Raw genomic sequence first — 10,361 nt, 5'->3', positions numbered from 1 at the left:
CACACACACACACACACACAGAGAGAGAGAGAGAGAGAGAGAGAGAGAGAGAGAGAGAGAGAGAGAGCACTATGCACACAGGCAAGATATGCGTATATTTAAAACGAATTTTTAAAAATTAAAATCTCTTGTGTGCTTTCCTTTGAGATTCTGCTGGACACTACTGCTCTAGAACATCAGACCAGGAACCTGGGAGGGGTGAGCTAAATGGCTGAATGTGTTCCTTCTCTTTCCTCATCATCTTCTTTGTCCGTGCCACTACATTCCAACATCCACTCTACCATGCTCAAATGCATGCCTGAATCTCATTTCTTGTGGCCATAAAAATATTAAAATATTCATGTAGGCGGCTCCATGACCAGCCCCTAAGACCTGCAGTGTCCGAGGAGCCTCCAGCAAACCATGGATCAGAACCAGTGTAGAACATGGGGGTGCGTTCTTCTCGCGCAGTGGTTCTCCACCGCCCTCCTTCTGGAACCCTTTAACACAGTTCCCCGTGCTGTGGTGACCTTCAACCAGAAAAGGACTTTGTTGTACTTTGTTGCTACTTCATAGCTGTGATTTTGTTACTGTTACAATTGATAATGTAAATATCTGACGCAAGACCCCAAGAACCACTGTTCTAGAGCCTGGGAAAGCATCACGTTTTTCCTGCCTGCCCTCTTTCTTACTGAACTTGCTCAACTATGGCTGCTGCCTTCACCCTCCAATGACCAATAACTGTCTCCATCGTCCTTTTCAGGAAGCGCTGAAACCCTCTATGTGAACCCCAGCTTGGAAGTGCAGAGGTGCCCAGCTTCATGGAAGCCACTCCCAGGTCTTCATTTTCTCCAGCATGCCGACAATCATTGCTGGACTACCAGCCCCTAGAGTTGGAAGCCGATCTTAAAAAGTCTCTTTTGTAGTACATGAACATTCTTTCAGTCTGTTCCTCTAGAGAACCCTGCCTCACAGAATGGCTTACCAATCCTAATTCATTAACTTGTAGTTCTTTAAGGTTGAAGGTTGTCACAGGTTTCTCTAAGCTAAAATCTGTCAGGGCTGTGTGCCTTTCTTTGGACCCCGTGAAGGCTCTGTTCCCATGTGTCTTCCAGCTCCTCTCTTCACTCCTTGGCTTGTAGCCTCTTTCTCTGTTACCCTAGTCAGTGGTGAGACAAGTCTCTCACTTTGACTGCCCTCCCCTTCTGCTTTCAAAGCATTTTGGTTGCTTTGGATCCCACACATGACACAGGATAGCCCTAACTCTGAAGTCTTTCTCTTCCTCTCATTTGCTAAGTCACTTTGCCATGGGTTCTCAAGCTTGGCACATGGGTATCTTTGAGGAGGCAAGGTGGGGAAATTCTGCCTCTTACAGATTCCAAATATTATTTAATCGATCTTAAATAAATTCATGTTTTCATGTCTTCAGTATCTTCATAGGAAGGATATCTGTGACAGAATATTTGATCCCTAGAATACCTGACAGGCAGAAACGTCACCTTAAACTACGAGGTCAGGAAGATTTTTATGAACATCACAAGATGAAACTTTGGTGGTAGAATGGTGTTTCTGGAGCTCTAATAATAGTAACTTCTGCTCCAGATGATTCAGGGAAACGTGTCTTGTGTATGTCTCTGTTTTTAAACAGGGATTGCTATTCATTCCCAGTAGAGTTATTAATCAGGGCACCATTAGCTAGCTGAGAAACTCTGGAGCAGAGTTGCAATAGTAGTCTCAGAAATCAAATAGGTGACAAGTTATATTGGCTGCCACGCTGGCCTTTTCAACAGTTTTACCTTTTAATGGCATGATGGTTAGTTTTAACTGTCAACTTTACAGAAACTAAAGTCACCTGAGATGGGAATTCTTAAGGAAGGCTTATATAGTTTAGGTTGGGCATTGGACATGTCAGGACAGGAGCAGAGCTTGATTATGTAATTGAGGTGGAAATAGCATCCCTCTGTGAGCAATGCCATTCACCTGCTGAGATCTAGGACTGTGTAACAGTGAAGAAAGCAAGATGAACATAAGCATGTGTGCATTCATTTTTGCTCCACCCTAGCCTATGGATGTGACCGGCCACTTCAAGTTCACACTGCCTTGACTTCCCCTCATGATGGAGAGTGACATGGAGTTGTGTCTCCTCTAATGTTTTGTCAGAGTTTTTTTCATCACAGTAACAGGTGACCAACAAAGACAAATGTCTATTTTCATGCTATGAGCACCTCTCTTTCAACATCTGTCATTCTTGGCTCTGTTGGCATCTCAGGGCCCATAGATGTTTGTTGTAGAGGCTTCCCTGTGGATCGTAGGTTGATTCAATTTCATCTATCCATTGTGTTCCAGTAGCCAAACACCTCCTACCCTTTTCAATGGCAAAGAAAATATATTCCCAGACTTTTACAGATGTGTGATTGGAGTATCAAAATCATCCTTAGTATCTATTGTTCGAAACAAAGACTCTGTGTAAACTCTATGGTAGAAACACGGCTTGATTCCCTTATTTCATCCCTTCAGCCTTGAAGAGTTGTTTGGCTTAAGTTGTTTTTTCATTGAGTATAGTTATGATCTCCTTCCATAAGTAGTATAGCTGGGTCTTTCTGTTTTGGACATGAGGATAAATCAACCACGAGGTTAAAAAGTATGAGTGCTAGCATCATGAAGACATGGTGTGATCTTGGTTGATATTTCTAACTTTAATTGCCACATGAATCAATGTGAGTGGCCAGCCAGTAATCAGTGTTATCAACGGCCCTTCTGGGTAAATCAGGCCAATGAAAACTCCATAACACCTGCTAAAACAAGACAACTCAAGAATTCTATGAGATTGTGAGTCAAACCATACATATGTTTAAATAGGCACACATACACACACACACACACACACACACACACTACAATAAGCAAATTAATAAACAGAAGCTGCCTCAAATTTCAGCAAAGTTTGATACTCAGAATTGACCATGGTAGGATATATTTTGCAACACATTATTCCAAGCTGAGATTGGTGGTCCTTGCCAACATACTACAGAACTCTACATGCTGGAACCTGAAGATGTACCTTAGAGCACACTATGAAGGGACTCCTGGAGCTATTCTGAGGCCAGTGGTAGAGATCTGAATCCAAGTTTGCATTTCCCATACTCACTTCAACTATAGTTACCACTTGGGCCTACTTTAAATATATGTCTCATCACACATAAGATGCACATGTGATTAAGTGGTTTTGTTGGATCTTTCTCATTATTTCCTAAACTCCTGGTTTAGCTCAACCCTCTCATTTTGAAAAAAAATACAAAAAAATGAATAAAACAAACAAACAAACAAACAAAAAACCTCGACCTGTGTCACTCATTGAATTGATAGCATCCTTCCCACTTCAGCTTCCTGCCTTTCTAGGGGTCACCACTGTGAGAACCAAGCTCACTCATGATTGTTGTTGTGCATTGTGTCAACGGCTCTGCAATCAGCCAAGGGCATTGTGCCGAGAAGCCATCAATTATCCGAGTAGTCAATGAGAGTTTGCTGTTGTGAAGGGACTCAATTGAAGATAATCCATAAAAAATCAATTACATTATTATTTCTTAATTAGAGCACTTGACAATATAGCTTTCCTCAGCAAAGCCATCAGTGAATAAGCACATAAATACACATAAATAAACGCTGCTTCTGTCCCGCAGAGCTTCTCAATAAGTTCACAGTGACCTTTATCACCAAACATTTGCCAGACAAGAATGTCTGCATATTTAAGAAAATTCCCAAGCTGTTTTCCCCTATCAGACAGAAAAATGAGTCCATCACAAGTGTCTATAATGATAGCAATATTATGTTGCTGGATGATTAAAAGATCACTTAATTCTTATGTACTTCTCTCCAGTTTATGAAGCAGGCTCCTCTTTGAGGCAATGGTGAGCCCAACATCCCACTGAAATAAGTTAGATACGCTTGTCTACCAGCAACCAGTGAGGTTGGACCACACAGCATGAGACCATTTTAGCAACCCCCTCCATTCATTCTTGGCCTTATCCCATTTCAAATGCATTTCCTCTTGCCCTCCAGGTGATGGGTCCTTTTGTAACCTTAGGAAAGTTCTTTTGCCTCAGTATTGGTCTGTATTCATCCAACTACTATTTATTAAATGTCTGCATATGTGGTGGACTCTATAGGAAGGAATTGCTGATATACAGTTTACATTCTCATAGATAAAAAAAAAATCATAACACAATAAACCTCAGAGCTCTGTAACCTCTGGATACATTGAATAGAATGTCCTACTCATTCTTATGAAAGAGACGAAAGCTTTTAGCATGAATTGCTAGCTAAGCTGAAACTGGAGTGATGAATGGGACTATACAAGACCAAGATGGAGGAAAATACTATGTGCGAAGGCCTGGAAGTAAGAGATACTGTTGGTGGGTGGAATTAAATGGATGAAGAGGGGTAGAAAAAAAGGGAGGAGGGAGAGATAGAGAGTGGGGAAATAAAATAAAAATTTAAAAAGCCATTGGAGGAAATGCATTCTAGTCAAACTAAAATAGATGTAAGTTCTGAGAGGGGAAGGAAGAAGGAGCAGAAAATATTACCTAAGGCCAGCCAGAACATGAGCCAGAACAGAGGGCTCAGAACTGGGCTAAGGAAAATAGAGGCATGAAAAGATTTTGTTCTAGAATTAAACTCCATTCCAGTTCTGCCATAGGGTAAGCCTTTTCCCACACAACAGTGTTCTTTCTAAACCAGGAATCTCCATTCTTCATTTTTACCCATCTTAAAATACCAGTGACTCCCCATCTTATCTGTAGTCACATCCTAGCTCCTCACCACAGGGTCTCTGGGACACGTCTCTGTTCCAGCTTAGAGTGTTCCACCTCGTTTGTCTTGCATACTTTTATCAAGGAGTTGTCCACGGGTGTGCTGAATTTCCTCCCGCTTCAGGAAGTATGAGTTTGATGCCCTCACCTTTTGAAAAGCCCTTTCTGAGGTCTTAACACAGCAGACTTAGCACAACTGTCAACCGGCACATCTTCTCAGAGAGATCTGCTACCAGTTTTCTTCAAGTCTTTCTACAGATCAACCTGTTCTTTTCTGGAGCACTGTCCCATCATACTTTCTTCAAAGCTGTATTACTTTGAGAGACAGGGAAAGCTCGCCGACACCTAGGTTGCTGTGCAGAATGCCCACAAATGACAGAATTGCTTTTCTCCCTCCTAACACTCCAATATGTGTGTTCCAGACTGAAGGTGCTTCTGTGCAATGCTGCCACCTCTCCCTAAACATTGTCTCCAGGACCTGTCAGGAATAAAGACACTTGGCTTAGAAGTGGGCTCAAGACATTTTTGTTTACTTTACATTCTACTGGGTACACCAGTCCCACGATCAGGCACACAACTGTAGGGCTTTGGGGTATTTCTCTGTAGAGACACTTCTCAGCCATAGTGGCACTGTGCATGGCAAGCCTGGCAACCTCTGGCACAAAAGGGTAGTCATAGTTAAATGAATTCTAACTATTTTTCAATCCACTTATATAAATGTATAAATGCCAGAAGTAGTGGTATTTTATTCCCCTGTCAGAAATTGAGCTCAGCTTGATAACATCAAAAAGGTTTTCTATTATGTTCAACACTATGTATGTCTCCATTTCTTAGAGTACATAGGTTCTGGAAGAGTGGATAATATTTATTGTAGAAACATGTTTATAAAAGGCTGGTGAGATGGCTCAGTGGGTAAGAGCACCCGACTGCTCTTCCAAAGGTCCGGAGTTCAAATCCCAGCAACCACATGGTGGCTTACAACCATCCATAGCAAGATCTGACTCCCTGTTCTGGAGTGTCTGGAGACAGCTACAGTGTACTTACATATAATAAATAAATAAGTCTTTAAAAAAAAATGCTGGAATTAGGCTTGGTTTTCATATTCATAGCCTTCATGTTTCCCACCACAATGGTATCTCTATCTTCTGAAAAGGATAAGCCAGAGACATGGCTGTCTTGTGATGAAGAGGATGGTAAGTTTTAGAATGTGCCTCTTTTTCTTTTTGCAGTGGGAAGAAGTAAGAACATGATCCTGGCAGGGGAGGGGGTGGTGGTTGGGGAGTGCAGAGCGGCCACTAGAGGGGTCTTGTGTTAAATTCTTTACCTAGAGGAATTTTGCATTAAGTGATTTACTCTCCCATAATTTGGCTTAAGCTGACCATTTCTTGCTCTCTCTCTCTCTCTCTCTCTCTCTCTCTCTCTCTCTCTCTCTCTCTCTCTCTCTCTCTCTCTCTCCTTTCCTCCTTCCCTCCCACCCTTCCTCTCTCTCTCATCACATTGTCTTGCTATATATCTCAGGCTGGACTCAAACTCACAAACTCAGCCTCCTGGGTGTTGAGATGCATGGGTGTATCACCATGCCCAACTATAGCATATTTCCAAGCTTGGGTTGGTCTTTGTGAATCAGCTGATGTTAGTAGGCATGTGCTCAGTTCTGCAGAGCTCTTGTTCTGGCTCTCCTGGGTCAGGCATACCAGCAGGACATAACAACGAAGTCCTTTCTGCTACTCATCAAAAGGCACTTTTTAATTGGTCTGGTGATCAAACTGAGATCCTCAACTTCGCAACAGGTTTGCTATCTGATGGACTGGTATCTAGGAAGGGATCAACAAATGGTCACTGACAAACATTAGATTTCAAATATCAATGATAATTAAGACATTTAAATAGTTAAAAAAAAATGGAAGGTCCAACCCAGGTAGTTGCTGAATGTGTGGACAGTTCAGCAAATCGCCATTTCCTCAAAATGCATGTCCAGGGTGTTGGTGCTCTGCAGTGTGAATCAAGCAGAGGAATCTGACCAAACCGTTTGCCAAGACCCATCTGTGCTTGAGTGTTTGGGTGAAAGTATCCTTGTGGACTGCCTCCTCCCTCTTTAACCAAATAGTAGGTTGATAATTTTTTTTAAGACTGTTAGACTGTGTGTTTTGGTCATATTTATTCTAAACTCCTCCACCTATCTTCCTCCAGATCCATCTCCACTTCTCCACTCCCTGCCAGCTTCTCGTCCTCTCTTATTTATTTGCTTCAACCCCGGAAATCCAATGTGTACTGCCCACATGCATACAGGAATAGGATCATTCACTGGGACGTGATTGACCTATCAGTGGCCACACCTAAAGAAAACACACTCTCCTTCTGGCAAAAGCCATCAGCTATCAATAGTGCCTCTGTTAGGGAGGGGGGCTTATGAGTCACCCCACGCATTATTGCTAGTGTGTTGAGTGACTTGATCGGTGCAGGTCTCGTGCAGGCAACCACAGCTCCTGTGAGCCTCTGAGTGCAGTCGTCCCGCCATTTCCAGAGACAGTGTCTTGTTCTAGTTCTCCGAAGTCTCCCAGATTCCTCTGTACATTTTATTTTGAGAAAGGATGAGTTACCCAGATGGCTCTGAATTCAGACTGTAGCTGAGATTGGCACGGTCCCCCAGCCTAGGCTTTCTGTACTTAGGATTACAAGCCTGGACGACCAGACCCAGCTGATGGGACAGTCTTAGAGCCTAGATTTGTGGGAAAGAGGAAAGCTTTCGTTGTACTGGACACTTCCCTTCAGTAGATGAATCCTAGGAAGAAAATTACGATGAATTTGCTTTCCTACCACAAAAGAAGCTTTCCCAACCCAATGCCTCCCTTTACGACATGCAGCCTGAATCCACATGTTAAATAATAATTCAGGCCACTTTCTTTGAAATAGTAGGTACTGTGGAGGCTGCAAATGTCACTTGATAGTGGGGTGTACATTTAGCATGTGTGAAGACTTAGTTCAATCCCTGATACCAAATGATAACAATGGTAATGGTGAAAGCCTTTGGAAAGGATGAGTAAGAAAAGACAGTATAGAACAGGCCAGTGGCCTTCAAATTTCACCTTGTAACAGAATCACGTAGTATGTTATATGTATGCTGTATGTATGTATACAGCTGTGGGTCCTACCCATATTACCTGATTCAACAAGCTTAGATGGGAAGCATGGGGCTTGAACATCTACACTGATAACAGCTGATATAACTACTGTTTCTCTGCTGCTGCTGCTGCTGCTGCTGCTGCTGCTGATGATGATGATGATGAAGATGAAGATGAGGATGAAGATGAGGATGACAGCAACAATGATGGATGATGGCCACCAGGATTTGGGGTCTGCCATTATCACCAGTTTGCTGGTGTTCTACTGTTACTTCTACATCTGCCAACCAGGCTTTATAAGAATAATAAGCTGAATTATGCACTTGTTGAGAAGCTAAAGCCAAGGGACACTCATGAAGCCTATAGGACAGTTGTCAATGAAGAAGAGGCATGCAAAAGACAAAGCCATGACCAAGGGTATTCCCTACTAACAAATCCTACATGCATGTACAGTCTTCCACTGTCTCCCTCCATGGGGATCTAAAGCATTGCTTCTTTAGTTTCTCCTTCCCACTTGCATTGTGTGGTTGAAAAGCATACAGTGCTAAGTTCAGCAGCTAGCTAGCCCTCATTGACTATCGCGTTTTTAAGAACAACCAAGCCCATATAATTGTCATTGATCATCTTTGTAAGGAAGTTGCCCAATTTGCCACTTCTACCCTTTAGTATATTTCCTTATTATGTTAAGGACTTCACAGGTCATTTGTTTTCTAAGAGGAACATAAAAACGAAAGGATTTCAAAAATAATTGAATAGACTCAATGTTCCGCCGTTATTACCTGAGAAATGAAGGGTTGTCAGGGGAAAATGTTAACATTACCAACAAATGTTCACGTCGTAGAAGTGACTCTCCGAATTCTTATGAAGCAGAGAACATTTTATTTTTGCTGACAGGACCACCAAGTCTTTTTCGAATGTGATTGTGCTTACTCTGAGCATTGCCAGTGCAGTTCTCTGAACACAATTTATAACCATTTGCCCTCACAATCAAGTTTCTGTTTCAGTATGTGTTACCCCTTCACAGTGCTTCATTTTTCTATAGAGATTTTGCCCACAAAGTGTCACATGTCAGTATAAATCATACATGGAGTTTATTTTAAATGCAAAGCCCCTAGCTCATCTTATGAGGCCGCTCACGAGCTCGCCTTATTTAACTTTTGAGACTAACCTTGTCAAAACTGCCATTTCTTACTAGAGGCACTCTGGTGAATGTTTAACAATCATCTCCCTAAAAGAAAAAAAAAGGAAAGAAAGAGAATTCACACCACCAACAAAACCCTGAGTTATTCTGATTGGCAATGTTTCTGGGTGTAAATATCTCCACATTAACCAATTTCAAATGATCCATGAGATACCAAGGTAGGCAAAGAGAAGAAATGATGTGCAAACAGCTCTGGCTCTCCTCGAGGAGTTGGTGAGAGCTCTCACCAAGTGGCCACTCTCTAACACATACAAGCACACGCATCCATGGTGATACTACAATGTAGTCCATGATTTCACACGCGAAGAGTGCTTTCAAGTCTCCCTGCCTTTGCCAGTGTTCTCTCTCCTGCCAGGAATCCCACATGGAAAATATCTTCTTCAAGTCCCAGGAAATGGTGCAATCTTTATTCATAACTTTGCCACCACCTTCTAAAAGAAGAATTAATTAGTCTTTCTTCTTTGTTCACTTAATGTCTTAGTGTACTTCATCAGTTGTTATCATATTACCTGTGTGTGTGTGTGTGTGTGTGTGTGTGTGTGTATGTACCTACCACAGAATCTGGCACAGAGCAAATGGATATGTTCATATTTATGAGTTAAAATAGAAACTCAAGGACATACATGGGCTGAACCGAGGCCTCCTCACTCATATGAAGCAAATGTGCAACTTGACCTTCATGTATGTGCTGAACAACTGAAACGGGGGCTATCCCAAAAGCTGTTGCCTGAACATGGGGTATGTTTTACTAGCTGGACTGCTGTATCTGGCTCACTGGGAGAGGAAGCATCTAGCCTTGAAAAGACTTGAAGTGCCAGGGTGGGAGCGATACCCAGAGGGGTCCCCAGCTGCTCAATGGAGAAGGGGAGAGAGGATAGAGGAAGGGTTGTGGTAGGGAATGACTGGGAGTAGGGCAGCGAGTAGGATGTACAGTAAATAAGTAAAAGATAATTAAATTAAAGAATAGAAACTCAATAAACAAAAAAATCACAAAGAAACATATTTTTCAAATAAGGAAAGTAATTTAAAGCCTATTAAAAGTTACAAGACAGACATTTTACAAGTGAAGTATTCAAGAAAGGGAATGAAGCATGTAGCATTTTTGTTTAGAGAGTAAAATATTTAAGTCCTTAAAATATATTTTACATAATTCTCATTACAGAAATTCCCATTTCAGAAATGAAAACAGGCTAGCAACTGAAAAAAAGAAAGAGAGAGAGAGAGAGAGAGAGAGAGAGAGAGAGAGAGAGA

The sequence above is a fragment of the Mus pahari genome, chromosome 18 (assembly GCF_900095145.1).
Source record: "Mus pahari chromosome 18, PAHARI_EIJ_v1.1, whole genome shotgun sequence".
Lineage (NCBI taxonomy): Eukaryota > Metazoa > Chordata > Mammalia > Rodentia > Muridae > Mus > Mus pahari.
This window is presented reverse-complemented; position numbering follows the sequence as displayed.